At 35.1% G+C, this 7,500-nt stretch overlaps 1 protein-coding gene across 1 annotated transcript in view; it reads left to right on the top strand.

Annotated features, from left to right (window-relative positions):
• The window catches only part of LOC137627200 (ADP-ribosylation factor-like protein 4A), a 31,307-nt gene extending 25,284 nt beyond the window's left edge, over positions 1 to 6,023 (top strand). The window contains exon 4 of the mRNA XM_068358279.1: positions 1 to 6,023. This exon is cut by the window's left edge and continues 1,818 nt beyond it. The gene's annotated coding sequence lies outside the window, so the exon portion shown is untranslated.
• The last annotated feature ends 1,477 nt before the right edge of the window (positions 6,024 to 7,500 follow it).

Genomic DNA, 7,500 nt, shown 5'->3' with positions numbered 1-7,500 from the left:
GAGATATTATCACCAATCAGCTGATTTCCCCAGTATGTAGATTTCAATTTGAATATAAGGTAGATTTCAATTTGAATATGAGGCGCTCAATCAGGGACCATACGCAAGAACTGACAATAATGCCTGGTAGATCTTAATTCAGGTATAGAGAGTCATACTAAATCAATTATACATCCCAAAATGCAATTGCATCTAATTACCAGGAAAATTACCTTTAGACAGAAATATTGCACAATTAAGAGCTGGAACGACTTCACAATCAACAGATAAAACATATCTTAAATTTTGCAGTAGAGGATTTTCTAAAGACTTTCCGTGCTGACAATACTCCTATTATTTTAAGGCACTCAAAAATCCATTAGAAACGAAACTTCTCCCAAAATGGGTTGGTATAAAGTGTGTGAATCATCACCGCTACTTTTCCACTGGCAAAGGGGTTGGTATAGTGTGAATACGTCACAGCTACTGCTCCAATGGCAAAGGGGTTCGTATAAAGTGTGACATCACTGCTACTGCTCCAATGGCAAAGGGGTTGGTATAAAGTGTAACATCACTGCTACTGCTCCAATGGCAAAGGGGTTGGTATAAAGTGTAACATCACTGCTACTGCTCCAATGGCAAAGGGGTTGGTATAAAGTGTGTGAATCATCAAGGCTACTTTCCACTGGCAAAGGGGTTGGTATAGTGTGAATACGTCACCGCTACTGCTCCAATGGCAAAGGGGTTGGTATAAAGTGTGTGAATACATCACCGCTACTGCTCCAATGGCAAAGGGGTTGGTATAAAGTGTGTGAATACATCACCGCTACTGCTCCAATGGCAAAGGGGTTGGTATAAAGTGTGTGAATACATCACCGCTACTGCTCCAATGGCAAAGGGGTTGGTATAAAGTGTGTGAATACATCACCGCTACTGCTCCAATGGCAAAGGGATTGATATCAAGAGAGAATACGTCACCGCATCTATTCAAAGAAAATAAAATATTTTTACACTAACCAGTAGTCAGCAGTCTACTGAGAAATAGTGAGAGGTTTTAACTTTTATTGTCAGTGTAGCAGCGCTGTTTCTTGCATAATATTCCCCAAAATGGAAACAGTAGGTAGATTAAAACAAGTTACTATTTGGAAATTATACTTATTCTAACTCTTACATGTACAAAGAGAATAGAAGACGTTTTTTCTAGTCATATATTTAGTCAGGAACGATGGAATTAGATGGCTAAACTCCTTTGGAGGGTGAAGTAGTTTTAATTTAGGGGTATCTACTTAATGTATCTATAGACATACAGTACTTGTACAGCTAAGCTACGTCAGCCATCAGTTACGAAGAGATGTGTGTATAAATTATTAACTGTTATTCAACATTTTAGTATCATCAATGTAAATTTCCTTGTTCATGTAATCCTCGCCTATACAGTAAACTGCTGTATTTTCTTATTTATTACTTAATCTATCCATTTAGTTCTTTATTCATTACCTCAAAAGACCAAAAAACTCATTTTACTGAAATGCATGTTTGTATATCTATTTGTTAAAAGTAATTTTCTTATGTTAATGCTTTTCTCCTTGTTATTTTTGCATACAGAACTGTGCATTAATCACATTTGTATTCGTGATAAACACCTATGTGATAAAAAAAAAATTAATGATATATGTTTCATGATCTATATTTATACAATGATTGTTCTATACAAGATATGTTAAATCGTTTACAAAGAAATAATAGTGTTTTATAGCAGCATATTGCAGGCATATCCATAGAAAATATTGTTGTTAATTTTGACTGGCAGAATTTTATCATTGCAATTCGTTTTTTTAATCTAAGATTATAGCAGATTGTGGCTTTAGGCACAAGTATTTCATTAACATGTAAACAGAAATTTCTGGAAGTTGTACTTCGAGTTGTTACTGTGATAATTGCTATAAATTTCCGATAATGGTTTAAATGTTTAAAGGACGCTCATGAATGGCTGAGGCAAGGGACATTGGCTTTGCCCTATTAAGCAGGATAATGCCCTAGAGACTGACCATACACCCTTGTGATCAATGGCCAAGCCCCCTCTCCACCCAAGCTAGGACTTAGGAGGTCCAGACAACGGTTGCTAATAACTCGGCATACAGACCTTTAAGCTCCCCAATCCTCATCCTACCCTCACAAGAATGGTGAGATTGCGGCGACCAAAGACACTAACAAGCTTGAGAGGGACTGAATCCTAGTCTGGCGTTCACCAGTCAGGGATGTTACCACAACGGCCACCACAACTCTAAACCTTTTCATTGACTTATCATAAAAGGACAGTAAGAAAAGATTGGCTACTCCAACTGTAAACCTTCTCGTTGGCGTTAAGCAGTTTTAGACTGAAATTTATAATAAAACAGCATGAAAAAAAGATTGGCTAATTGCAGTTAGCCTTAGAAAATAGAACACTGGACTGTAGAAGAAATATTTTATATCGCTGATTACAAAGAAGGAATTAAACAACCAAATTCTTTGTTTAGAAAAGTAAGATGACATGTGTATAGGTACAATCACTCTAGTAAACAAACCTTCCTCAATTGCTGTGTAATTCAATAAAACAAATAACTCAAATTGACATAGTTTTATATCTATAAAAGATGCTTGGAATTATAACAATTTATTCGATATATATACTCTTAGATCACTAATATATCTACAAATGAACTATTCGTTTAGTCAGACAGTAATACTAATAATTATACGCACGTATTCATTTGACATTACTAAACAAATTGTATTTATGTAAATAAAAACAACTGAACTAGAGGTATTCGTTCCAGGCAGATTCTGACCTCGCTTATCAACTCGTAGCCTAAATGACATTCAGACTGATATAGACCATAAGATTTGTAACGATAAAGATTGTCTATGACTTTGATATCCTGTCTGCCTCTCTGAATATTGCACTGGCATCTAAATCAACACCATACTCAGAGAGTCCTAATCAATTTTTATAGTCTGTCAGTATGTAAGATTTTTTTTTTCATACAAATTATAAATGATTACTACCTACGACATGCCATCATGACTACACGAGAAAATTACAAGAGAAAATATTTGAATAAATTCAAATATTTTCGAAAACTTATTTATTTATTTATTTATTTATTTGCCCAGTGAAAATAAGAATATCAGTTGCCCCACAAATTACACAGTAAGAAACTTTTAATGATAAAATTGTAGACAAGAATTGCTTTCGTCGGGCATGATTCAAGCCCAAAGACATCTGCAAGTTTCCTAGATCATAGACATTAGTACAATTGCTTCAAGTGCTTAGAATGATTAACCATAATGTACTTTTTTCTCTCTATTTCCTCTACCTTATCTCAATTTTATTCTTTTATTCTGCAGAGTCTAGATATGGGCACTGGAAAAATAGAAAAAAATAATTACTATAACCATAGGGTCCATGAAAGCTAACTCATGTGGTTAAGAAACAAACTTAGTAAATAAATAACGATCTCTCCATTTCAAATTTTTCATAAACCTATATTATTATTATTAAATGTTAAGCTACAAACCTAGTTGGGAAAGCAGGATGCTATAAGCCCAGGGGCCCCAACAGGGAAAATAGCCCAGTGAGGAAAGGAAACAAGGAAAAATAATATATTTTAAGAATAGTAACAACATTACGATGAATATTTCCTACATAAACTGTAAAAACTTTAACAAAACAAGAGGAAGAGAAACTAGATAGAGCAGTTTGCCCGAGTGTACCCTCAAGCAAGAGAACTCTAACCCAAGACAGTGGAAGACCATGGTACAGAGGCTATGGCACTACCCAAGACTAGAGAACAATGGTTTGATTTTGGAGTGTCCTTCTCCTAGAAGAGCTGCTTCCCATAGCTAAAGAGTCTCGTCATAAAATAACTGATATTGGAATATACACAGCAATGTCCCCAGTAACAACAACCAGACGAAGTAGCAATTTCCAGCCATTTCTACCGCACTTAGAGAACGTAGTTGTGTGGAGTGAGCTTCCACAGGTCAGCTGTGTAGAAGCCCTAGATGAAGTAGGGAAGCATAAATGTTATTTGATATATTTGAGACGCTGTACAGTTTCTGGGAAAACTCTAACCCGCTGAGTGTCGATGTTCGACGGGAATTTGTACTTTTTAAGACGATTATACTGAGGAATAGAACATGCGTTGGCTGAACATCATCAGTGAAATTGTATAAAGAATTTTAGACTTTTTTTTTCTCAAAGGAATATTTACTTAAATAAATTGATACTGCTGGGCAATTCCGTTTCGTCACTTCCGTCATGTGAAAAATACTACAATCATAGAAATAATATCAACAGAATCAAGATTTATCTCACATCAATTCATGACATTAAAACTGCCAGTTTTCAATAGTGGTATCTAACAGTGATTATGTGACAATCAACTGGTTTCAATTTCCCATCCGGATTTCTTTTCATAATCATGTAATAACCTTTACTTATCTTTGCATACAAAAAAAAATGCAAAGATGAGTCAAGTTTATCACGAGATTATGAAATCTTTGTATTTATCAATCTGTATTCAATCAATTTCTTCTTAGATAAGGATCAAATTGAGTCCCACTATGACACCTTAAGGAAAATGAATACTAATTTATCACAACTATATAATAAATATCAGATTCAATAGGGAATCTGAACTTTTCAATGAACTGTTTCAAACACTACGTCACATTCATTTAAAGGGTTCTAATGTGACACCTTAAGGAAAATTAATACTAATTTATCACAACTAATAATAAATAACTGATATTCAAAAGGGAATCCGAACTTATCAATGAACTGTTTCAAACACTATATCACTTTCATTAAAATTTGCAATGGCAAAAGCCATTGGTTTATTTTGTCATTGCGTTCTGAAATTGAGTCACACAAAAAATAAATAGATATGATTAATACCAGAAGTATTAAAAAAAAAGGTTACTTTAATTACCATTTGTCTTTTTCCTCCACAATCCCTTATGTATAACAATGGACGATTATTCCACGTAACGAATCATGAATAATTTTCGTGTCAAAGCTACACCTGATATTTAAACTGTCATCTTTATTTTTCTCATCGTAAAGAACAGGGTTCATGACATCAATCATTAGAGGATAGTAACTAGAGACAAATAGGGAATTCTATTAATGTTCAATTAAAACATATAACTTTTCATAAAGTCTACTTTACTGACGCGAAGGATGAAAGTGTCAAGATTTTGGGGCGAATTCACCAGCAGTTAACATCAGACGTTTCTAAGAGATTTCCGAATGAAAATACTACGCTTGATATGATGTTGCCATATACATATTTCTCGTATTTTCACTGTGATATGTTGATTAGATGTGACGGGTCTTATCACTACTCTTCATCTCGAGTTGCTGAACTTCAGGTCAATCCATCATTTTAGTTTTCGTACCCAGAGTAAACGAATAAAAGTTCACTTCAAGAATTTTCCGACTCAAATTTTTTCTGGATTTCCTCAAATCATAATCTAATCACAAGATGGCTCTGACCTGAGGTAAAACAACTCCCTCTGTGCTGACTCTGTGATTGGTCAGGGCTTCCGGTCATTAACCAATGAGAGTCGCAGTTGTAGGTATGTTGTCAAGTGATAAATATCATTTTGTGGACTGCATATTTTTATTTTCTCCTCGGCCGTTTTTACTGTTATTTGCTAAGCTTAGTCATTAGTCAAATAAGGCAGTGTATGTGTCTTTCAACACCAATTTAGCCTGTTCCAGCGACATGTGTACAGGTGGAAGTGATTCCCAGCGCTTCCAGGAAGGCATAAGTATACCATCTACTTCTAGAATGGGCAGCGCAAAATTGCAAGGGTGAATTTATCTTGAATGTTTTTGAAGTAAAAGCCTAAACAGCAAGGTTCCAGTGTCTCTTGTCCAGATCATTTGTCACTTGAACAGAGGTATGTTCATGTCTAGCAAAGTACCTTAATTACAAAGTGGTATGGACCTCGGTAACGAGATCTTTAATAAAGTTCCGAAAGCCTGCGCTAGGCTCAGACCTTCAGCACCTCCAAAGCCCATTTCATGGTCTTTAGACAAAGTTCTTCATTTCGCTTCTCTGTTGAGCAATGAGGAGTGTGCGTTAAGGGATTTGACCCAAAAAGTTATTTTCCTATTTGCACTCGCGGGTAATGTTCAAGATGACTGTTTGGAAATGAGGAATTTTGTGTTAAAAATTCCACACTAGCCATAGGCTTGTTACTTTACTAATTAGGCCTAATCGCAGTCAGTTAGGTACCACTGATGCATGAATAATTTTTATACAAGACATTGTTCAGAAAATACAATTTGGAGGTGACCATGTAAATTTGGTGCCGATTGTTAGAGCTCATATTTCTGAGAAGCTACTTGGAACTCGACCAAAGAAAGGCTGAAAGGCATCTGCTTTCAAATCTAAAACATTCTTGGCCACATGTATCTTTGAAAGTTAGTTGAAGCTAACTTTTTTCCAAGACCTGTTCCGAACCCTCCTATATTCTTTTGAGAAGATCGGTTAGAAACCTATAAATCTTACGACCTCTAAGGAAGTTTTATATTGTCATATGTTATATGAATAAAGTAATATTTTGAAATACTTTGCAATTCTAACAAGAACGCAGATCTGAAAGGTAACTGAACGTCTTCCTTTAACATATAAAAGATTTTGAGAATTCCCCTTTCCTTGCAGCTTTGATAAATCTATCAAGATACCAGTTCGTATAGGACAGGAGTTACTTGATAAATAAGGCATTCAATATGCCATGATATTCTCCGTTATGTATTATATGACATACGACTGTAATGAGCGAGTTATCCTTTGAACAAAGCAATGAAAAGAGATCCTAGCAGTCGTAATATATCAATACCCACATATAAATACAAAGAACGAAGTATAACATACAACATTGATAAAGGTTTCGCTCATATTAATTCACTGTCATTTCTTGATTCCTCTTTAGAATTTCTATCGAGTCATAGGAGCTAGATGCTAGTTTTGAATTTCAATCATGTAAAAATGATCAAGTCTGATATTTCGTTATCAGCCTTTCTCGAGAAACTTCCCACAAAATTCTTAGGTCTGTAAATAAAAGTTTCAGTTCTTCAGTCTCCGGCCAAATAAAAAGTTGTGATGACTTATCGTGTGTGTTTTTGAAATAAAAAAAAGGCAGTAGATAGATTTGAGAATCCACACCAAAGGATTCTACGTATCTTTTTAGAAGTTGTGGCCATTTGCACACTGTAAATCAGGTCCTTGTGGAAATTTTTGGTAAGTTTGTCCCACGAAGCTGACTTCACTGGCGACAACAAGGACTGTTGACCAAACTGGTTAGCATTTCAGAAAATAAAAATTGGATATTGATTGTTAGGTATCTGGTGTAGAATGTATGTTACATTGTATTTATTTATCAATCAATTTATGTCCATAAGGTTTTGTGTAAACACTCACCGGTCCATATAACAATCACGAGAGAATAGCTTCTCTTGTCGTC

This window comes from Palaemon carinicauda, chromosome 35 (genome assembly GCF_036898095.1).
Source record: "Palaemon carinicauda isolate YSFRI2023 chromosome 35, ASM3689809v2, whole genome shotgun sequence".
NCBI lineage: Eukaryota > Metazoa > Arthropoda > Malacostraca > Decapoda > Palaemonidae > Palaemon > Palaemon carinicauda.
This window is presented reverse-complemented; position numbering and strand designations above follow the sequence as displayed.